The sequence below is a fragment of the Perna viridis genome, chromosome 13 (assembly GCF_037379345.1).
Source record: "Perna viridis isolate PV_CMFRI_1.1 ecotype Kerala chromosome 13, ASM3737934v1, whole genome shotgun sequence".
In the NCBI taxonomy this organism is placed as follows: domain Eukaryota; kingdom Metazoa; phylum Mollusca; class Bivalvia; order Mytilida; family Mytilidae; genus Perna; species Perna viridis.
This window is the reverse complement of record NC_142457.1, coordinates 2,112,435-2,137,529: the sequence shown is the minus strand read 5'-3', so window position 1 is coordinate 2,137,529 and position 25,095 is coordinate 2,112,435. Positions and strand designations below refer to the sequence as shown.

The following is a 25,095-nucleotide window of genomic DNA, read 5'->3' as shown; positions in this document are numbered from 1 at the left end:
ATTGCGCTAGTTTCAGCAGGACTAGATAGTCCAATAGGAAGCACCAAGACCCAGGAGATTTTAGCGCGTGTAAGTGTTCCACCTCCATGCAAGAGTGGTATGCAGAGAAACACCGACCGAATTTCTAAAGTTATGGTAAAGCAGAACAAGGACGACATGAAAGATAAGGTTGAACAAGTGAAGGCATACAACAAAAAGAAGGGACAACCAGAAAATGTGATAGATGTGACCTTAGATGGCAGGTACCCAACTGCAACAAGGTCCAGCAGGAAGAAACCAGGGTTAAATGCATCACAGGCACAGATGCTTGCGATTGAACAAAATACTCCATGGCAGTTTGTAGTCGCATCATCTTCACTAAACCAGCTATGTTGGAAGGGAGCTTGGCTCAGAGGAAAGGGATTTGATGCAGAGTGCCCAGGCCATGAAGACTGTACTGCTACCCTTCATAGAACTATACCAATATCAGAATATGCCATGGGAAAAGAAATTGGAAATCAGCTTGCACTGCAAGGTATGCTTATCCGTTATGCCACAACAGATGGAGATGCACGTTCCGCTAAAGGAGTAGAAGATGCCATACATGTACTGTATCCTATGTGGGAAGTGCAGAGACTGGCGGACCCAGTACATCTAAGCCAACATCAATTCCGAGCGGGAATGCGAGCTGAGTTTAGTGAGACCATGTTTCATGGACAAACTAAAGAAGAGAACAAAGACTTGAAGAAAATGTTTAGCCTGGACTTGAAGTGTCGCAGTTCCATGATATTGAACCAGTTAATGAATGAATATAACAAGGACACAGAAAAAGTATGTAAAAAATTACCTACCATCCTTTCAACTACAGTCCAGTGTTATGGTGGAGACTGTTCATCTTGCCTGAAGGAGTCTGTGGTATGCAAAGGTACAGTCAGTGATAACTGGTGGACTAGATCCTTTTACCTAAGCACTTACAACATCACTGTGCTGAAAATAGATGAAATTGATGAAATTATACTGCTAGAACTACTGAAAATGATACTTAGTGAGGAAGCAGTCAATAGCATGAGAATGTTCCACACAACAAATAAAAATGAAGGAGTTCATCGTGCATTGAGTGTGAGTTTACCAAAAAATGTAACTCATGGAAAAAACATGGAAGGCAGACTTCATTCTGCAATACACAGGACCAACAACAGACCTGGTACATCAGCCAAGATGAAAAGCAAAGAGTTGAACATTAAAGTGTCCGAAGACTGTGAGACCTTCTTTGATAAAATGGACAGAGAGTATACTTACAAAAGGAATTATGAGCAGAAACCTGAAGTAAAGATAAGAAGGTTACAACAGACAGCTGTCAGACTGGAGGAACACAAGATTCATAAAGAGCTCCACAAAAAGAGACCAGACTATGTAAAAGGGCAACTAGATCCTGTACCAGATGAGCTGATGCATGATGCATACTGCAAGAAGAAGATGCCTAAGTAAAAGACAGACAGCTTAAAAAAATCAAAGGTCCTTTTAAGGACCACCCAAATCTTTCAAAAAGATTTCTTATATTGATACGAATAAAATGAAATTTAATGAATAAATGAACACTTTCCCCTGCCCATTTTCTTTTAAATCCATTAAAATACCTAAATTATTATCTGGCATCTTAAGGTGCACTAAACAGGGGGGAAAGGGGGCAATGTGACCTATACATTCCCCTTTCGACACACATGTTTGCCTACTGTTGTTGATACCATGTGGTTCCAACACCAGATGAGCTACATTTATGCATTTGGTATTGTGGCACAGGTGTGATACATCAACAGCTGCTAACTGTGCAGCCCTATGCTGTATCATGTATGCAAGCCTGTGCACATATAATAATTTCCACCCAATGGCACCAGGAAATCTACAATTTATGACCCCATATTTGCCATTTGGTGTACATGACCCTGTCCAAATAAAACACTCTCCATTTAGCCCAAGGGCACATTTTTCCTCTAGCTTTTGATGATACTTCTGAAAAAAGGCATCCATTTTGTAAAGTTACTTTTTCAAGCAAGATTGAGTAGGAATATTTCTCAAAACGAGGATTTGGTACTCCTCAAAACCACAAAAAAAGTCCAAATTTGAGATATCCATCTCCTATCTTTTGAAAAATGGCTAAATTATGCAAAATTTCCTCAAAATATAGTAAATTTGATATATTTCAATAGTACTGTACCTCTACTACACATATGAAACATAAAAATACTCACCAGTATAAAAATGTAGCCATATCAGCTGTTTTTGTATGCAAACATACCTCTCTATTAGATGCGCTAAAGTTAAAATACTGTAATAAAAAACCATCTTCTGTTATTTCATCATATTTCCAATCATTCTGCAAAGTTTCGATCAAATCGGCTCATTATCATGTCCACAAACCAGCTTCAAAGACAGCTACCCAAAACTGTTTGCAGCTCTTCTTTCTTATCTGAAAAATTCCAAAAGTTAGATATGACCACTTTTATCAATATTGCAATAACTTTTTTACTTTTGGAGATATTTTCACAAACTAAAGTGTTTTTTTCTCTTGGATAATTATAGTATTTGAATTACAAATTTTCTTTTATCAAAATAGTTTTAAAGTGGTTTAATTTTTTTTTTCAAATTCCAAATATGGAAAAAAATAGAATTGAATCAAATGAAGCTAAAATTAAAAATACTTCTACTTCATAAAAAATATAGAAAAAAATATTGTAAATTACTTTAATAATTCAGAAAACAGCCCCAATTTACAGATTCTTGATAAGTTGAAAAGTATTTGTGTAAATAATTATTTTCTACAGGTGGCAATATGACCAATAATCTAAAGGCTCAGGGTTGCATACTCATACATAAAGTTCTTCAGATAAGAAAATTTTTGAATAATTACACAGGTATTTTAGGAAATTTTCATCACAGGAAGTTTTTTTCTTCACATTTTAAAGAAAACAAAATTGATTTATCACATTTGGGTCTCAAAGAACGAAAATTATAATATAGTGGTGCAAAAATGGTCAATTTAATTTTTTTTTTTTTTTCTAAAGGCATTTTATTTTTTTTTACTAGTATCTACTTAAAAAGTACAAAAACAATCCCAAATCAAATATTTGTTATCAATAATACGGAATTAAACCACCATATTGGCTTTCCTTTGATGATTCTTTGAAAACCCCCCATCACTCAGGGGGCAGTCTAGTATCCTATTAGGATCAAATTATCTGATCTAATGAGTAAAAGACTGCACCCTGAGCCTTATTAGAACTAAGTAAACATTGTCAGCATCTAGAAATTCTCACCTAAACTATCAAAAGAACCAAAAAGTACAAATAGTAGCCCTTTCGAGACTAAAATCATACCAAATTTTGTTGCGGAACCATACAAGAAGAAGATTCAAATATGTTTACTGATGGTAATACTCCACACAACAAAGGCAAAACTGGTCTAGCAGGAAGCCACAAGGTTAGTAATGCTGGACGGTTCAAGAAAGGTCATACTCCGTGGTCGAAAGGTCTCGTTTTTGAGAATGCAGTTTCATCAGATGAAGAAGAGTCAAAAGCTTACATCCGAATGAATCTGCAAGATCACCAACAAGACGACATCAAAGCTGATTCCGTATCCAGGACTGACAGCTCACAAGTGGTAAAAGAAGTTGGAAGTGGTGTGATTAAATCCAGTATGATCCTGCGGCCACGGTTCCTGAAAGCAGACAAAGAAAAGGTGACATCAAATAATTCTCATATTATTGAGAGTGAAAAGATGTTTGACATGTTCAACTTGGCGTACCAACAGCACAGGGAAACACCAAAAACTTGTAAGAGGCCATGGATGGAGCCACATAGTGACAGAAAATGGGGTGCCTGTATCATGTACAGAGTTCGGTGTGCAAACTGTTGGTTTGTGACTCCAACACTAGCAAAGTTGTACTCAGAAGTTGAAAACAACAAGCCAGGGCCAAATCCAGCCGGTACTAACATTGCGCTAGTTTCAGCAGGACTAGATAGTCCAATAGGAAGCACCAAGACCCAGGAGATTTTAGCGCGTGTAAGTGTTCCACCTCCATGCAAGAGTGGTATGCAGAGAAACACCGACCGAATTTCTAAAGTTATGGTAAAGCAGAACAAGGACGACATGAAAGATAAGGTTGAACAAGTGAAGGCATACAACAAAAAGAAGGGACAACCAGAAAATGTGATAGATGTGACCTTAGATGGCAGGTACCCAACTGCAACAAGGTCCAGCAGGAAGAAACCAGGGTTAAATGCATCACAGGCACAGATGCTTGCGATTGAACAAAATACTCCATGGCAGTTTGTAGTCGCATCATCTTCACTAAACCAGCTATGTTGGAAGGGAGCTTGGCTCAGAGGAAAGGGATTTGATGCAGAGTGCCCAGGCCATGAAGACTGTACTGCTACCCTTCATAGAACTATACCAATATCAGAATATGCCATGGGAAAAGAAATTGGAAATCAGCTTGCACTGCAAGGTATGCTTATCCGTTATGCCACAACAGATGGAGATGCACGTTCCGCTAAAGGAGTAGAAGATGCCATACATGTACTGTATCCTATGTGGGAAGTGCAGAGACTGGCGGACCCAGTACATCTAAGCCAACATCAATTCCGAGCGGGAATGCGAGCTGAGTTTAGTGAGACCATGTTTCATGGACAAACTAAAGAAGAGAACAAAGACTTGAAGAAAATGTTTAGCCTGGACTTGAAGTGTCGCAGTTCCATGATATTGAACCAGTTAATGAATGAATATAACAAGGACACAGAAAAAGTATGTAAAAAATTACCTACCATCCTTTCAACTACAGTCCAGTGTTATGGTGGAGACTGTTCATCTTGCCTTAAGGAGTCTGTGGTATGCAAAGGTACAGTCAGTGATAACTGGTGGACTAGATCCTTTTACCTAAGCACTTACAACATCACTGTGCTGAAAATAGATGAAATTGATGAAATTATACTGCTAGAACTACTGAAAATGATACTTAGTGAGGAAGCAGTCAATAGCATGAGAATGTTCCACACAACAAATAAAAATGAAGGAGTTCATCGTGCATTGAGTGTGAGTTTACCAAAAAATGTAACTCATGGAAAAAACATGGAAGGCAGACTTCATTCTGCAATACACAGGACCAACAACAGACCTGGTACATCAGCCAAGATGAAAAGCAAAGAGTTGAACATTAAAGTGTCCGAAGACTGTGAGACCTTCTTTGATAAAATGGACAGAGAGTATACTTACAAAAGGAATTATGAGCAGAAACCTGAAGTAAAGATAAGAAGGTTACAACAGACAGCTGTCAGACTGGAGGAACACAAGATTCATAAAGAGCTCCACAAAAAGAGACCAGACTATGTAAAAGGGCAACTAGATCCTGTACCAGATGAGCTGATGCATGATGCATACTGCAAGAAGAAGATGCCTAAGTAAAAGACAGACAGCTTAAAAAAATCAAAGGTCCTTTTAAGGACCACCCAAATCTTTCAAAAAGATTTCTTATATTGATACGAATAAAATGAAATTTAATGAATAAATGAACACTTTCCCCTGCCCATTTTCTTTTAAATCCATTAAAATACCTAAATTATTATCTGGCATCTTAAGGTGCACTAAACAGGGGGGAAAGGGGGCAATGTGACCTATACATTCCCCTTTCGACACACATGTTTGCCTACTGTTGTTGATACCATGTGGTTCCAACACCAGATGAGCTACATTTATGCATTTGGTATTGTGGCACAGGTGTGATACATCAACAGCTGCTAACTGTGCAGCCCTATGCTGTATCATGTATGCAAGCCTGTGCACATATAATAATTTCCACCCAATGGCACCAGGAAATCTACAATTTATGACCCCATATTTGCCATTTGGTGTACATGACCCTGTCCAAATAAAACACTCTCCATTTAGCCCAAGGGCACATTTTTCCTCTAGCTTTTGATGATACTTCTGAAAAAAGGCATCCATTTTGTAAAGTTACTTTTTCAAGCAAGATTGAGTAGGAATATTTCTCAAAACGAGGATTTGGTACTCCTCAAAACCACAAAAAAAGTCCAAATTTGAGATATCCATCTCCTATCTTTTGAAAAATGGCTAAATTATGCAAAATTTCCTCAAAATATAGTAAATTTGATATATTTCAATAGTACTGTACCTCTACTACACATATGAAACATAAAAATACTCACCAGTATAAAAATGTAGCCATATCAGCTGTTTTTGTATGCAAACATACCTCTCTATTAGATGCGCTAAAGTTAAAATACTGTAATAAAAAACCATCTTCTGTTATTTCATCATATTTCCAATCATTCTGCAAAGTTTCGATCAAATCGGCTCATTATCATGTCCACAAACCAGCTTCAAAGACAGCTACCCAAAACTGTTTGCAGCTCTTCTTTCTTATCTGAAAAATTCCAAAAGTTAGATATGACCACTTTTATCAATATTGCAATAACTTTTTTACTTTTGGAGATATTTTCACAAACTAAAGTGTTTTTTTCTCTTGGATAATTATAGTATTTGAATTACAAATTTTCTTTTATCAAAATAGTTTTAAAGTGGTTTAATTTTTTTTTTCAAATTCCAAATATGGAAAAAAATAGAATTGAATCAAATGAAGCTAAAATTAAAAATACTTCTACTTCATAAAAAATATAGAAAAAAATATTGTAAATTACTTTAATAATTCAGAAAACAGCCCCAATTTACAGATTCTTGATAAGTTGAAAAGTATTTGTGTAAATAATTATTTTCTACAGGTGGCAATATGACCAATAATCTAAAGGCTCAGGGTTGCATACTCATACATAAAGTTCTTCAGATAAGAAAATTTTTGAATAATTACACAGGTATTTTAGGAAATTTTCATCACAGCAAGTTTTTTTCTTCACATTTTAAAGAAAACAAAATTGATTTATCACATTTGGGTCTCAAAGAACGAAAATTATAATATAGTGGTGCAAAAATGGTCAATTTAATTTTTTTTTTTTTTTCTAAAGGCATTTTATTTTTTTTTACTAGTATCTACTTAAAAAGTACAAAAACAATCCCAAATCAAATATTTGTTATCAATAATACGGAATTAAACCACCATATTGGCTTTCCTTTGATGATTCTTTGAAAACCCCCCATCACTCAGGGGGCAGTCTAGTATCCTATTAGGATCAAATTATCTGATCTAATGAGTAAAAGACTGCACCCTGAGCCTTATTAGAACTAAGTAAACATTGTCAGCATCTAGAAATTCTCACCTAAACTATCAAAAGAACCAAAAAGTACAAATAGTAGCCCTTTCGAGACTAAAATCATACCAAATTTTGTTGCGGAACCATACAAGAAGAAGATTCAAATATGTTTACTGATGGTAATACTCCACACAACAAAGGCAAAACTGGTCTAGCAGGAAGCCACAAGGTTAGTAATGCTGGACGGTTCAAGAAAGGTCATACTCCGTGGTCGAAAGGTCTCGTTTTTGAGAATGCAGTTTCATCAGATGAAGAAGAGTCAAAAGCTTACATCCGAATGAATCTGCAAGATCACCAACAAGACGACATCAAAGCTGATTCCGTATCCAGGACTGACAGCTCACAAGTGGTAAAAGAAGTTGGAAGTGGTGTGATTAAATCCAGTATGATCCTGCGGCCACGGTTCCTGAAAGCAGACAAAGAAAAGGTGACATCAAATAATTCTCATATTATTGAGAGTGAAAAGATGTTTGACATGTTCAACTTGGCGTACCAACAGCACAGGGAAACACCAAAAACTTGTAAGAGGCCATGGATGGAGCCACATAGTGACAGAAAATGGGGTGCCTGTATCATGTACAGAGTTCGGTGTGCAAACTGTTGGTTTGTGACTCCAACACTAGCAAAGTTGTACTCAGAAGTTGAAAACAACAAGCCAGGGCCAAATCCAGCCGGTACTAACATTGCGCTAGTTTCAGCAGGACTAGATAGTCCAATAGGAAGCACCAAGACCCAGGAGATTTTAGCGCGTGTAAGTGTTCCACCTCCATGCAAGAGTGGTATGCAGAGAAACACCGACCGAATTTCTAAAGTTATGGTAAAGCAGAACAAGGACGACATGAAAGATAAGGTTGAACAAGTGAAGGCATACAACAAAAAGAAGGGACAACCAGAAAATGTGATAGATGTGACCTTAGATGGCAGGTACCCAACTGCAACAAGGTCCAGCAGGAAGAAACCAGGGTTAAATGCATCACAGGCACAGATGCTTGCGATTGAACAAAATACTCCATGGCAGTTTGTAGTCGCATCATCTTCACTAAACCAGCTATGTTGGAAGGGAGCTTGGCTCAGAGGAAAGGGATTTGATGCAGAGTGCCCAGGCCATGAAGACTGTACTGCTACCCTTCATAGAACTATACCAATATCAGAATATGCCATGGGAAAAGAAATTGGAAATCAGCTTGCACTGCAAGGTATGCTTATCCGTTATGCCACAACAGATGGAGATGCACGTTCCGCTAAAGGAGTAGAAGATGCCATACATGTACTGTATCCTATGTGGGAAGTGCAGAGACTGGCGGACCCAGTACATCTAAGCCAACATCAATTCCGAGCGGGAATGCGAGCTGAGTTTAGTGAGACCATGTTTCATGGACAAACTAAAGAAGAGAACAAAGACTTGAAGAAAATGTTTAGCCTGGACTTGAAGTGTCGCAGTTCCATGATATTGAACCAGTTAATGAATGAATATAACAAGGACACAGAAAAAGTATGTAAAAAATTACCTACCATCCTTTCAACTACAGTCCAGTGTTATGGTGGAGACTGTTCATCTTGCCTGAAGGAGTCTGTGGTATGCAAAGGTACAGTCAGTGATAACTGGTGGACTAGATCCTTTTACCTAAGCACTTACAACATCACTGTGCTGAAAATAGATGAAATTGATGAAATTATACTGCTAGAACTACTGAAAATGATACTTAGTGAGGAAGCAGTCAATAGCATGAGAATGTTCCACACAACAAATAAAAATGAAGGAGTTCATCGTGCATTGAGTGTGAGTTTACCAAAAAATGTAACTCATGGAAAAAACATGGAAGGCAGACTTCATTCTGCAATACACAGGACCAACAACAGACCTGGTACATCAGCCAAGATGAAAAGCAAAGAGTTGAACATTAAAGTGTCCGAAGACTGTGAGACCTTCTTTGATAAAATGGACAGAGAGTATACTTACAAAAGGAATTATGAGCAGAAACCTGAAGTAAAGATAAGAAGGTTACAACAGACAGCTGTCAGACTGGAGGAACACAAGATTCATAAAGAGCTCCACAAAAAGAGACCAGACTATGTAAAAGGGCAACTAGATCCTGTACCAGATGAGCTGATGCATGATGCATACTGCAAGAAGAAGATGCCTAAGTAAAAGACAGACAGCTTAAAAAAATCAAAGGTCCTTTTAAGGACCACCCAAATCTTTCAAAAAGATTTCTTATATTGATACGAATAAAATGAAATTTAATGAATAAATGAACACTTTCCCCTGCCCATTTTCTTTTAAATCCATTAAAATACCTAAATTATTATCTGGCATCTTAAGGTGCACTAAACAGGGGGGAAAGGGGGCAATGTGACCTATACATTCCCCTTTCGACACACGTTTGCCTACTGTTGTTGATACCATGTGGTTCCAACACCAGATGAGCTACATTTATGCATTTGGTATTGTGGCACAGGTGTGATACATCAACAGCTGCTAACTGTGCAGCCCTATGCTGTATCATGTATGCAAGCCTGTGCACATATAATAATTTCCACCCAATGGCACCAGGAAATCTACAATTTATGACCCCATATTTGCCATTTGGTGTACATGACCCTGTCCAAATAAAACACTCTCCATTTAGCCCAAGGGCACATTTTTCCTCTAGCTTTTGATGATACTTCTGAAAAAAGGCATCCATTTTGTAAAGTTACTTTTTCAAGCAAGATTGAGTAGGAATATTTCTCAAAACGAGGATTTGGTACTCCTCAAAACCACAAAAAAAGTCCAAATTTGAGATATCCATCTCCTATCTTTTGAAAAATGGCTAAATTATGCAAAATTTCCTCAAAATATAGTAAATTTGATATATTTCAATAGTACTGTACCTCTACTACACATATGAAACATAAAAATACTCACCAGTATAAAAATGTAGCCATATCAGCTGTTTTTGTATGCAAACATACCTCTCTATTAGGCACGAAACCACAATTAATTTTCCCACTGTCTTCTTCATAGCCTTTCTGTAATTTAAAAAAATTCCACCGGCGCAATTCAATTCAGATTTTCAGGGACGTTAATTTGAACCTTCCAACAACTTATATAAAAAATATAAAAAAATTTACCATTATTTTTTCAAATTTTATGCATAAACACAGAGATACCCTAAAAAATGACCCAAAATGGCTTCTGGATGTCACAAACTTGACCTTTTTTGACCTCACCAAATCACAACCTAAATGTCAAATTTCTCATTTCAACACATCTACTAAAATAATTTCATTATTCCTCTTCCATTTGAGCACAAAAAGTATGAGAAATTCTGAAAGGAAGTGTTTCTAAAAATTTTTTGAAAAATCCCCTATTATTATAGGAACTATATTCGTATACAACGAAAAGCTAAGGGCAGATAATTGTGGTCTCGTACCAGCTACTTGTTGCAGTTTGTGTTAAAGCTTCCTGGTTCAATCATAATACAGAGTATCAGAAGTACCTGTAAAGTCCGAAACGAACTCAATATAACATCAAACGAAACGAAGAACGAAATCGAAAGAAATGAAATATAACAGAACCAATCAAACCAGATCCATTATTTTAATATAGAAATTGAAACATGTCCCAATAATCATTTTAATTAATAGGATTTTAGGCTATGCCAATGATGGACGGAGCACTTGTGCAATCGTCTACTTCCGTCAGAATATTTTAGCCATTCATAGTTCTGGTCTTGCATTCTACATACATTTATGTAGGTCGCTGACGCTCCGTTCAAACAATTAATTGTGTTTTGGGTAGGAAGGAAAAACTATTTGAAAATAATATACGTTGTGAAGTGGCTTAGTTAAACGTACATAAGAATAATGAATAAGTTAACAATAGCCACATTTAAAGGGAAAAAGGGAACTACATACGACTACATTCAAGTTACCTATTCATTTTTAAATGCATAATAAACCATTTGATTTTTAACTAGAAATGAAAACCCAGCGAGATTGTAAATAGTTTTCAATCATAGAAAAGGAATAATAAAAGGAATGCCGAATACTAATTGGGAAAACTGTCTTATGCAGGCCTTGAGGCCTATAAATTTGAATTATTGAACAGACAGTTTCGACCTGGAGGTCGATAAACTGAATTTCGACCTGAAAATTTAAAAACTGGGAATGGTCAACTAGTAGTTTGTAGTTCAATTATGGGCTATATCGGAGTGTTCCATGTAAACCGATATCGAACCTGAACATTAGGCAAACTGGCACGCTACTATGATGCATTATAATGCATATTAGTGTGTGTATTTTTAAATATCTTTCATAATCAGAATGGTGAATTTAAGAAAAATAAAACGATGAGTTTAATATTAACCATTTATAACAATAAGCTTATGTTAAGTTACGTTTGAATTCGATTCCCGTACTTCCCCTTTATTCCATATTTTTGCAATACGACGAATATTTAGGCGAAGTACTTTGATTCTACACCATGAATCACGTCTACCATTGACAGTGTCTGAATTCTACGTGGATTGGTACTTGAATATACATGTATTAAATACTTGTTATACATGAATTTAACGAGTGTACACTGTATGTGACAGACCTCATTCTGTTTTGATATTTCAAAAAACAAACAAACAAACAAACTAGTCTTAGTCTTAAAGTTTGACCCTTGACATATTTATCAACAATTATGAAATAATAAAATACGGACAATATAAGAAGACGGTACAATGAACTGAAGTAAATGCTGAATGGAAAAGTAAATCTTACTCTTTACTGGTCAGTATTCCCAATTAACACAAAGTTAACTTATTTGAACGTTAGCGAGGAAAACGCCCTGTTGGTTTAGTATGGAATGTTATCTTTTTACTTCCTGGTATAACCACAGATTACACACGATTAGTTATGGAAGCTCATAGGGTACACCCGATTCCTAGTTTTTTTTTTTTCAAAATAAGTCAGAATAATTGGTTAAAACTCGTCTTGTCGACATTTCAAAGGTCAGAATGTTGTTTTATAAACAAACATGTCGACTTTTATCATCAATTATTTCTCGTTTTTTTCCTAGTTCAAATGATCGAAGTGTGTGCATTATGCATGTATCATGGCGGCTTGTTTTTTGTCAACTTTGTAAACCACATGTCCACATGTTTTATTTCAATACACAATTACGCATGCGCAATCACGAATGTCGAACGCCTGTCAGATCGTTATTTACATCGGCTAGTTCTACTTCGCATCAACAAATAATTTGCTGAAAGATAATTTATTTGAACAAAATACAACTTACTAAGCTAATATAATATTATTTCCACAGAAAACACAATATTAATGCTACAGGCGTATGCTTTTCTCCCACAGGCGTATGCAGTCGTATTTAAGTAGGACCGGATATATCTGCCAATCAAAATCGAGCTACGTAAAGGACTTCGTCGACATTAAAATGATATTTTTTAAATAATACTTCACTTGAGAAATAATTTCTTAAATTGTTTTTTTAATTAAACCATTCAAACAAATACTCTCTTCAAACTATTTTAAATCAGTTTCATTTTAAATTTACGATTTTCGTCGTATCTCGAAAATGCCCGTATGTGAATACGATCAACGGCGGAATGCTTGAAAACGAAGTGCAACGAGAAAACAATGACATCTTGGTAGGTATCTGTCGAAGAAGAAGCGAAGTTATATACCAAGAAGAGGGATACACAACGACAATATTACCATGATGCTTGAAACGGACTTCTGACGGAGGTGTCAACAAATTAAATCCGCACACGGTTACTGTAGTCTGTACACAGGTTAATTTATAGCACGTGTGACAATGCTGTATTTTACGGTCTTTAGAAAACAATAAACACTATCTCAGGTTCTAATAGGTTCTTTATTCGTTCAAAGAAAGTATGGTTATAAAACCCTGAAATAACAATAAAGATATTCTAACTCTATTCAACAATTACTATAAAATACCTTATAAATCTAGTAATTATATATGATACAGGAAAAGTACAATATTCCCATAATTACCAAATATGAATATATTAAAAATGTATACGATAATATCGGATCTGTTCAAAATGAGTATGATGCATTCTGATTGTAATCTATACTTGTTTTACATAGTTAAATGCACATCTTAAAGAATGCATCTGCACATCAGAGTAAATAACATATTTGCTGTATTCGATCTTGTTTTAAATGTTGTGTAGTAAAAATATAAAATAACATATTAGTTAAGCAAAAGCAAATGTTAAAGCAACATTACACTATGTTAATAAACAATACATATGCAAAGCAAAAGCACACATAAGTACAACAAAACATACCTTGCAGGTTTTGCAAAGGTTAGGTTTACAACCCAAGATAATCTGCTACATAGTACACAGTAATAACGTACACTGTATCCACCTGAAGATATAAATATTAAGCTACTAAAAATCTAATCAAAAATGGACAAAAATATTATCTCCCTTGTCTATTTATCCAGTTGTTTACATATTGAGTTTATATGCTTATTTAAGTATTAAGTATTAAAATCATAATCAAACACTCATTCAATATGATAAAATCCTAGTTAACGGTTTTTATGTCAAAATTATCATTTTAACCATTATTTATAAATTATTTACAACAATCAAATAATTTATATACCAGATTTAATTGATTTATCTGTATTAGTTACTTTATGCAGTTTAATATATAAGTTTAAAAGTTTTATCAAGTCACACACACTTTTCATACAATCAATCAGCCATTCACACTATGTCATTTATAACTCTCAATCTCACAACTCAAACCAGTTAAAATAAGGTTTCATAGATATGTTAATAAAGGATTGAAGTAATAAGACTAACCTTCAAAAGAATAGGAAACTATCCATAATAAGAAGTCCAAAATATGAGTTAGACAAACAAAATAATGGCTTCCATTAGTCAAAACATATAAATTCAAGTGACCAAAACAAAGACAAAGGATTCCCGCCTAAAATATGACACATGACTGTCCCACAATTCCTGTCACCAAAACTGACCAATAGAAATAAATAACCAAAAGTACTGTTATAAATTACTACTCTGAAAATAATTATTACAAGATTAGAATTACTAAATTAAGACTAACTGCTATCAGGAGAATACTATCAGCTGAAAACATAATTTCATAAATTTAATTAAGAATAAAATTAATGGAATACTAAACTATAATTAACATGACAGTTAATAAAAATATGTACAAAACTTGACTCTGCCACACACGCCCGAACTTCGTCAAGTTCATGAAGTTTTTCACAAAATCAAATTCAAATTCTAATATTGGGTAGGCATTGCCTAAATCAGCGAACACCATGAGCTTTACCATATATGTACCGTCTGTGCGAGACTCGTAAAAATATTAAAGGATGTTACAATGATTTTTTTTGGGGGGGGGGGGGGGGGGGGTGGGGGTTCCGGGTCGTTTCGCCCGGGGTTGTTTCGCCCTGAGTTGGTTCGCCCTTTATGTGAGTTGTTTTGCCCTTTATGGTGGGTCGTTTCGCCCTTTCCATATTAATAAGGAATTTCTCCTTATAAATATTATTTACTACTATTTTAGCCTTCGTTCTCGATGTGAGTCGTTTCGCCCTCTCTAATTCGTTTATGTATCATTACAACAAATAAATAGTTGATGATACATTAAAAAGAGTTCGTTTATGTGATGAGTCATTTTATCCTTCCATTTTTATGTATTTATTTCTTATGCAGACCCATCAAAATTTTTTTAAGCACATCTGACATTCGGTCAGACACAAGGTGATGACTTGTCTGACCGAACGACAATTTGTCTGACCGAAAAAACTCTGAACAATTTATCGACACGCGAGACAACGGAAGGGACGATATATCAAAGGACGAAATGACGTGTAGCGAATGAACCGGAAGTTACATATTATTGTTTACAATCAAATTGATTGACTATCTCGCTAGACTGTAGACTAATTAACGTAATTATTAAAACGTTCTAGTTTTATTATTCACAAAAAACACTTCAGTTTTGAGAAAATCTTCTTTAACGTGAGAAAAAAACATCGGACACTCGGGCCGACAAGCAACGTGTATTTACCGGACCCGGGACAATTTTACCGGACAGGTCCGACGGTCCGGCAGGTTTCGATGGGTCTGCTTCTGTTAAAAAAGGTCGGAGATTTTCGCCCCTAGGCAATTATTGAATTCTCTCGATCCTCCGTAGACATTTATTTATTTATTTATTTATTTATTTATCTATGTATTTATTTATTTATTTAGAGAAAAAAAAAGATCGAAGATTTTGCCCCTACAAATGTTGAATAGTTTGTGTATTTATTTAGATCTATCTCTCTCTCTCTCTCTCTCTCTCTCTCTCTCTCGGAATATTGCGTAACTTAATTAATTTGTAATAGTATATAATGTTTTAACCCTTATGTAATTGCATTCACGGCTTCAGTGCTTGATTGCGGTAATCGTTTGATCTTAAGATCGAATAGCTTGGGCATCGTTCACCGAGGTGCTTAAATACCAAAGTTCCATGGGATCATCCGGCATTCCCAAACAACTCCAGTATGCCTACTGAACTCTGCATAGAGTGTTCCCGACCAGTAACCGGCCGACAGCACGCCATTACATGCGATGTTTGTCAGAAGTGACAACATCGTATATGTAACACGGGTATTACACAACTGCAATACCGCAATGCCGTTAAGTCAGGTGCAAACATCCACTTTGTATGTAGACCATGTGAGAAGGGAGGCTGAACTCATCGCCATCAGTGTTGCTTCCGATGACCTTGCGAGGGAGACCAATCGCCGCTACAACCGACTGGACGACAAACTCAAGGAACTGTGGACCATGTACCAGGACCCTTCCACTCAGATGACAACAACAACGTTCCTGAAGAAGATTGGACATATATACCGATTTTGCGACTGATGATATTGTGATCCAGTGTTTTTGAACGATGTAGTGACTATTATAATTAGTGCTTTTATAATTCCCATGATCATGTTGTATTTTTAACCCTGTCATTTACTATGTGTTATTATATGTAACTTATATAAATAGTGCTTTTATTCTCAATCAAATTTTAATCATGCTTCATTTTCTATGTATTCTTTAAACAGTTTGTTGTAACAATGTGCTAGTAATTGTGCTCTTATACTCATGAATTATTTAAATAAATGTTCAGAACTTATATTAATCTCTTCTGTCATCACCATATATCACATTTCTTCTCGAGGCCCTGCCGAAAAATATATATAATGACATAATTGGTTATCAATATCTTCCAATTTTCTCATTTCTCAATAAATATCTCTTGTGACATTGCCTCAGAATCAGCAACTGATGGGCTTTATCTGAAAGAAAAAGGAATGCCAGTACAAGTATCTATCAATTTAACAATTAGATCAATCCCTACTATACAAACATTCAAGTTTGGGGGGGGGGTCGACCCGATGAAAATTTTTGCTTTGCAAGTTCAATATTTTTATTAACATTTAAGCAGCAAGCAAAATCAATATCTCTATTTGAAAAAAAAACTGTCTTGTTAATATATTGGGGATTTTTTTTTCAATAAATGAATAACTTGAACATCCCCCCCAAAAAAAAAAAATTCCAACCCCATACCCCCCTTTCCCCTCACTCATGAAATTGTCAATAACTATACAGCACTTTGCAATACTTTACATTTTTTATCCCTTTAGGGCATATCTAACAACATCAATTTTAGTTTCAATCTGAAAAAATACCGGAAATATTGCAGTTCTCCATGTATGGTGGGAATATTTTACATTTGACATAAAGTTCAGATGACAGCTGCAAATTCCAAACAAGAAAATTATTGCCTTTCCTATCTTAGAAAGGCTATGCAGCGATATTGGTAATATAATCGGAGTTATATTTTTTCCCAGGCGGGTTAGGTTCTTGACAACAACAACAGCGGAACAGCGGAGATACACGTATGTACATCCATGTGTTTCCCGAAGTTTTTATAAACATAGCATTCACTTCTTTAAATAATTAAAACAAATTAGAAAAAGACTTGAAAACTATCAGAAAAGATGAATTTATTTCCACTGAAACGTAATCTTAACTCTTCTTGTATGGTTCCGCAACAAAATTTGGTATGATTTTAGTCTCAAAAGGGCTACTATTTATACTTTTTGGTTCTTTTGATAGTTTAGGTGAGAATTTCTAGATGCTGACAATGTTTACTTAGTTCTAATAAGGCTCAGGGTGCAGTCTTTTACTCATTAGATCAGATAATTTGATCCTAATAGGATACTAGATCGCCCCCTGAGTGATGGGGGGGTTTCAAAGAATCATCAAGAGAAAGCCAATGTGGTGGTTTAATTCCGTATTATTGATAACAAATATTTGATTTGGGATTGTTTTTGTACTTTTTAAGTAGATACTAGTAAAAAAAATAAAATGCCTTTAGAAAAAAAAATGAAATTGACCATTTTTGCACCACTATATTATAATTTTCGTTCTTTGAGACCCAAATGTGATAAATCAATTTTGTTTTCTTTAAAATGTGAAGAAAAAAACTTGCTGTGATGAAAATTTCCTAAAATACCTGTGTAATTATTCAAAAATTTTCTTATCTAAAGAACTTTATGTATGAGTATGCAACCCTGAGCCTTTAGATTATGGGCACCTGTAGAAAAAAATTATTTACACAAATACTTTTCAACTTATCAAGAATCTGTAAATTGGGGCTGTTTTCTGAATCATTAAAGTAATTTATAATATTTTTTTCTATTTTTTAATGAAGTAGAAGTATTTTTAATTATAGCTTCATTTGATTCAATTCTATTTTTTTCCATATTTGGAATTTGAAAAAAAAAAATTAAACCACTTTAAGACTATTTTGATAAAAGAAAATTTGTAATTCAAATACTATAATTGTCCAGGAGAAAAAAACACTTTAGTTTGTGAAAATATCTCAAAAAGTAAAAAAGTTATTGCAATATTGATAAAAGTGGTCATATCTAACTTTTTGAATTTTTCAGATAAGAAAGAAGAGCTGAAAACAGTTTTGGGTAGCTGTCTTTGAAGCTGGTTTGTGGACATGATAATGGACCGATTTGATCGAAACTTTGCAGAATGATTGGAAATATAATGAAATAACAGAAGATGTTTTTTTATTACAATATTTTAACTTTAGCGCATCTAATAGAGAGGTATGTTTGCATACAAAAACAGCTGATATGGCTACATTTTCGTATTGGTGAGTATTTTTATGTTTCATATGTGTAGTAGAGGTACAGTACTATTGAAATATATCAAATTTACTATATTTTGAAGAAATTTTGCATAATGTAGCCATTTTTCAAAAGATAGGGGTTGGATATCTCAAATTAGGACTTTTTTTGTGGTTTTGAGGGGTACCAAATCCTCTTTTTGAGAAATATTCCTACTCAATCTTGCTTGAAAAAGTAACTTTACAAAATGGATGCCTTTTTATAGAAGTACCATCAAAAGCTAGAGGAAAAATGTGCCCTTGGGCTAAATGGAGAGTGTTTTATTTGGACAGGGTCATGTACACCAAATGGCAAATATGGGGTCATAAATTGTAGATTTCCTGGTGCCATTGGGTGGAAATTATTATATGTGCACAGGCTTGCATACATGATACAGCATAGGGCTGCACAGTTAGCAGCTGTTGATGTATCACACCTGTGCCACAATACCAAATGCATAAATGTAGCTCATCTGGTGTAGGAACCACATGGTTTGAACAACAGTAGGCAAACGTGTGTCGAAAGGGGAATGTATAGGTCACATTGCCCCCTTTCCGCCCTGTTTAGTGCACCTTAAGATGCCAGGTAATAATTTAGGTATTTTAATGGATTTAAAAGAAAATGGGCAGGGGAAAGTGTTCATTTATTCATTAAATTTCATTTTATTTGTATCAATATAAGAAATCTTTTTGAAAGATTTGGGTGGTCCTTAAAAGGACCTTTGATTTTTTTTAAGCTGTCTGTCTTTTACTTAGGCATCTTCTTCTTGCAGTATGCATCATGCATCAGCTCATCTGGTACAGGATCTAGTTGCCCTTTTACATAGTCTGGTCTGTTTTTGTGGAGCTCTTTATGAATCTTGTGTTCCTCCAGTCTGACAGCTGCCTGTTGTAACCTCCTTGTCTTTACTTCAGGTTTCTGCTCATAAGTCCTTTTGTAAGTATACTCTCTGTCCATTTTATCAAAGAAGGTCTCACAGTCTTCAGACACTTTAATGTTCAACTCTTTGCTTTTCATCTTGGCTGATGTACCAGGTCTGTTGGTCCTGTGTATTGCAGAATGAAGTCTGCCTTCCATGTTTTTTCCATGAGTTACATTTTTTGGTAAACTCACACTCAATGCACGATGAACTCCTTCATTTTTATTTGTTGTGTGGAACATTCTCATGCTATTGACTGCTTCCTCACTAAGTATCATTTTCAGTAGTTCTAGCAGTATAATTTCATCAATTTCATCTATTTTCAGCACAGTGATGTTGTAAGTGCTTAGGTAAAAGGATCTGGTCCACCAGTTATCACTGACTGTACCTTTGCATACCACAGACTCCTTAAGGCAAGATGAACAGTCTCCACCATAACACTGGACTGTAGTTGAAAGGATGGTAGGTAATTTTTTACATACTTTTTCTGTGTCCTTGTTATATTCATTCATTAACTGGTTCAGTATCATGGAACTGCGACACTTCAAGTCCAGGCTAAACATTTTCTTCAAGTCTTTTTTCTCTTCTTTAGTTTGTCCATGAAACATGGTCTCACTAAACTCAGCTCGCATTCCCGCTCGGAATTGATGTTGGCTTAGATGTACTGGGTCAGCCAGTCTCTGCACTTCCCACATAGGATACAGTACATGTATGGCATCTTCTACTCCTTTAGCGGAACGTGCATCTCCATCTGTTGTGGCATAACGGATAAGCATACCTTGCAGTGCAAGCTGATTTCCAATTTCTTTTCCCATGGCATATTCTGATATTGGTATAGTTCTATGAAGGGTAGCAGTACAGCCTTCATGGCCTGGGCACTCTGCATCAAATCCCTTTCCTCTGAGCCAAGCTCCCTTCCAACGTAGCTGGTTTAGTGAAGATGCTGCGACTACAAACTTCCTTGGAGTATTTTGTTCAATCGCAAGCATCTGTGCCTGTGATGCATTTAACCCTGGTGTCTTCCTCCTGGACCTTGTTGCAGTTGGGTACCTGCCATCTACGGTCACATCTATCACATTTTCTGGTTGCCCCTTCTTTTTGTTGTATGCCTTCACTTGTTCAACCTTATCTTTCATGTCGCCCTTGTTCTGCTTTACCATAACTTCGGTCGGTGTTTCTCTGCATACCACTCTTGCATGGAGGTGGAACACTTACAAGCGCTAAAATCTCCTGGGTCTTGGTGCTTCCTATTGGACTATCTAGTCCTGCTGAAACTAGTACAATGTTAGTACTGGCTGGATTTGGCCCTGGCTTGTTGTTTTCAACTTCTGAGTACAGCTTTGCTAGTGTTGGAGTTGCAAACCAACAGTTTGCACACCGAACTCTGTACATGATACAGGCACCCCATTTTCTGTCACTATGTGGCTCCATCCATGGCCTCTTGCAAGTTTTTGGTGTTTCCCTGTGCTGTTGGTACGCCAAGTTGAACATGTCAAACATCTTTTCTTAATATGAGAATTATTTGATGTCACCTTTTCTTTGTCTGCTTTCAGGAACCGTGGCCGCAGGATCATACTGGATTTAATCACATCACTTCCATCTTCTTTTACCACCTGTGAGCTGTCAGTCCTGGATACGGAATCAGCTTTGATGTCGTCTTGTTGGTGATCTTGCAGATTCATTCGGATGTAAGCTTTTGACTCTTCTTCATCTGATGAAACTGCATTCTCAAAAACGAGACCTTTCGATCATGGAGTTTGACCTTTCTTGAACCGTCCAGCATTACTAACCTTGTGGCTTCCTGCTAGACCAGTTTTGCCTTTGTTGTGTGTATTACCATCAGTAAACATATTTGAATCTTCTTCTTGTATGGTTCTGCAACAAAATTTGGTATGATTTTAGTCTCAAAAGGGCTACTATTTATACTTTTTGGTTCATTTGATAGTTTAGGTGAGAATTTCTAGATGCTGACAATGTTTACTTAGTTCTAATAAGGCTCAGGGTGCAGTCTTTTACTCATTAGATCAGATAATTTGATCCTAATAGGATACTAGATCGCCCCCTGAGTAATGGGGGGTTTTCAAAGAATCATCAAAAGAAAGCCAATGTGGTGGTTTAATTCCATATTATTGATAACAAATATTTGATTTGGGATTGTTTTTGTACTTTTTAAGTAAATACTAGTAAAAAAAATAAAATGCCTTTAGAAAAAAAAAAAAAATGAAATTGACCATTTTTGCACCATTATATTATAATTTTCGTTCTTTGAGACCCAAATGTGATAATCAATTTTGTTTTCTTTAAAATGTGAAGAAAAAAACTTGCTGTGATGAAAATTTCCTAAAATACCTGTGTAATTATTCAAAAATTTTCTTATCTGAAGAACTTTATGTATGAGTATGCAACCCTGAGCCTTTAGATTATTGGTCATAACGGCACCTGTAGAAAATAATTATTTACACAAATACTTTTCAACTTATCAAGAATCTGTAAATTGGGGCTGTTTTCTGAATCATTAAAGTAATTTATAATATTTTTTTCTATTTTTTAATGAAGTAGAAGTATTTTTAATTATAGCTTCATTTGATTCAATTCTATTTTTTTCCATATTTGGAATTTGAAAAAAAAAATTAAACCACTTTAAGACTATTTTGATAAAAGAAAATTTGTAATTCAAATACTATAATTATCCAGGAGAAAAAAACACTTTAGTTTGTGAAAATATCTCAAAAAGTAAAAAAGTTATTGCAATATTGATAAAAGTGGTCATATCTAACTTTTTGAATTTTTCAGATAAGAAAGAAGAGCTGAAAGCAGTTTTGGGTAGCTGTCTTTGAAGCTGGTTTGTGGACATGATAATGGACCGATTTGATCGAAACTTTGCAGAATGATTGGAAATATAATGAAATAACAGAAGATGGTTTTTTATTACAATATTTTAACTTTAGCGCATCTAATAGAGAGGTATGTTTGCATACAAAAACAGCTGATATGGCTACATTTTCGTATTGGTGAGTATTTTTATGTTTCATATGTGTAGTAGAGGTACAGTACTATTGAAATATATCAAATTTACTATATTTTGAAGAAATTTTGCATAATGTAGCCATTTTTCAAAAGATAGGGGTTGGATATCTCAAATTAGGACTTTTTTTGTGGTTTTGAGGGGTACCAAATTCTCTTTTTGAGAAATATTCCTACTTCATCTTGCTTGAAAAAGTAACTTTACAAAATGGATGCCTTTTTTCAGAAGTACCATCAAAAGCTAGAGGAAAAATGTGCCCTTGGGCTGAATGGAGAGTGTTTTATTTGGACAGGGTCATGTACACCAAATGGCAAATATGGGGTCATAAATTGTAGATTTCCTGGTGCCATTGGGTGGAAATTATTATATGTGCACAGGCTTGCATACATGATACAGCATAGGGCTGCACAGTTAGCAGCTGTTGATGTATCACACCTGTGCCACAATACCAAATGCATAAATGTAGCCCATCTGGTGTAGGAACCACATGGTTTGAACAACAGTAGGCAAACATGTGTGTCGAAAGGGGAATGTATAGATCACATTGCCCCTTTTCTGCCCTGTTTAGTGCACCTTAAGATGCCAGATAATAATTTAGGTATTTTAATGGATTTAAAAGAAAATGGGCAGGGGAAAGTGTTCATTTATTCATTAAATTTCATTTTATTCGTATCAATATAAGAAATCTTTTTGAAAGATTTGGGTGGTCCTTAAAAGGACCTTTGATTTTTTTTAAGCTGTCTGTCTTTTACTTAGGCATCTTCTTCTTGCAGTATGCATCATGCATCAGCTCATCTGGTACAGGATCTAGTTGCCCTTTTACATAGTCTGGTCTGTTTTTGTGGAGCTCTTTATGAATCTTGTGTTCCTCCAGTCTGACAGCTGCCTGTTGTACCCTCCTTGTCTTTACTTCAGGTTTCTGCTCATAAGTCCTTTTTGTAAGTAAAAACAATAATTGTGTGTGAAAAAATATACTTATCTGTCGTACAAAAAATATATATGCTCATTATTCCAACTTAAACAAAAAACAGCAATTATCCACTTTTTGCATTTTGTTTTTAATGAGTTAAATAATTATTGGATAAGCACATAGACCAAATATTACCAAGTAAGCTTTAATGCAATTTCAAAAAAATATTAAAGTTTTCATGCGGAATAAATTGACTAAGTACATGAGAACTTATTAATTTTGGTTCGAGGTATATTCAAGTAAGAAATAAGTGCTTTTCTCAGTAACAATTAGGCAGTGGACGGGATGGTGGAAAAAAATACAAGTCTGTCATTTGACTTTATCTGAAATGCAGAAATGGCATTCATTTCTTATTTCAGTGTCAGTAATTCAAGGTATAAATGATCATATGAAATGCATTACAATTTCCCCATCAAAGGGGGGTAAACGGCGTTTCCCATTATTCTTTTGTAACTTTCAACTCGCTTTTCTACATTCGATGAGCAAACTGTCAATTAACTTTAAATAAATTGTGTTGGGTTTCTGTCAATTGTGTAGCTGTATTGTCCTTTTTGTTTTGTATTGTTGGGCCCGTATTGTTTATATTGTTTGGCCCTAAAGAGAGTAACTTTGCAATAAAGATCAAGAATAAATTTTGAACAACAGTAAATAAACAAGTAGCGGTCAGGCGCTTATGAGAATATATAAATGCTAATTTTTGCCCGTTGCCTTCCCCAAGCTTTGCCTTACTGGGGAACCAGAGTAAGTTTCGGGGGAACGGGCGTTGGACAGTTGTGTTAATTTGGTGCAGAATTGGGGCAAAATTGAGCAAATCATGGCCTGGAAATCCCCGTTCATATTTGTAGATCCGGCCCTGATGCTGATCATGACGAGTATCGATCATCTTTCTAGTATCTGAGATTGTATCTCAGATTGCATATATATGTCTGAGCTTGTAGTTGGGTTGTGGATATTCCATTCAATTCTTTCTCTCGGTTTTACTCAGCTGCAGTCTTACATTAAAGTAAGCGGTCGGAATTCCATTCATCCGTACCCCAACACCAAGTCAGAAAATAGCTTGCCAGACAACCTCTAGCACTGCTGGAGCAAGTCTCCCTTAACAATTTTCGTCTCATTACGTAAGATTTCGTTTGAATCTCACTTAAAAAAAAATCGTGAATCGTTCGTTTGTTTTCATACGCATTTCGTTTCTCATTTTACCAGTATCCACGATAAGGTTATCAGATGAAGTTGCAGTTCCCTGCATTATATATCGCCCACCTTCAGTGGATTGAAAATAGCTGTGAAAGGTAGCTTAACTTTTTTTTTGTATTCTATTTACATGTATACCGCTACTATATATATTACACTTTTATATATCAATTATATGGGCCTTTGCCAATTATTGTAATTGTGTTTGTGCCAATAAAGAATATTATTATATTATGTATTAGTATATATCACTCCATGAGGTCCAGAGATTTGCAAAGAGGGGAGGGCAGCAAATCTTTGCCTAATTTTCCTTAATGAAAATTTGTTAAAAAAATTGAATCACATCTGCTTCACTGTTTATAATCACTGTTGGGATTTATTCAAATCATTGCTTAGATAAATTCATTTTGTTTTTGTTTTTTTTATTTTGACCACCACTGCCTACCCCCCCCTCCCAAATAAAAAAAAAAAGAAAAAAAAAAGAGAAGGTGTCACTTT

The 25,095-nt window shown here is 35.4% G+C and overlaps 1 protein-coding gene and 2 long non-coding RNA genes across 6 annotated transcripts in view; 1 reads left to right on the top strand and 2 right to left on the bottom strand.

Moving 5' to 3' along the window:
* Positions 1 to 12,163, bottom strand: part of LOC148599203 (uncharacterized) — a 32,032-nt gene extending 19,869 nt beyond the window's left edge. Inside the window, exon 1 of the mRNA XM_088559530.1 lies at positions 12,012 to 12,163. The gene's annotated coding sequence lies outside the window, so the exon portion shown is untranslated. The remainder of the gene's footprint in view (positions 1 to 12,011) is intronic.
* A 166-nt stretch (positions 12,164 to 12,329) lies between these two features.
* LOC148599201 (uncharacterized) lies at positions 12,330 to 24,831 on the top strand. 4 transcript variants are annotated; one of them, XR_015918231.1, is made up of 5 exons: positions 12,330 to 12,898; positions 18,262 to 18,479; positions 19,738 to 19,873; positions 20,965 to 21,099; positions 22,205 to 24,831. It is a non-coding gene; the product is annotated as an uncharacterized LOC148599201 (long non-coding RNA). The 4 variants fall into 4 exon arrangements; XR_015918230.1 differs by having other exon boundaries at positions 19,265 to 19,873; XR_015918229.1 differs by having other exon boundaries at positions 18,262 to 19,428.
* Positions 13,107 to 13,759, bottom strand: LOC148599202 (uncharacterized). Its single transcript, XR_015918232.1, has 2 exons — positions 13,568 to 13,759; positions 13,107 to 13,158 (listed from the first exon to the last, which is right to left on the bottom strand). It is a non-coding gene; the product is annotated as an uncharacterized LOC148599202 (long non-coding RNA).
* Positions 24,832 to 25,095: the final 264 nt, after the last annotated feature.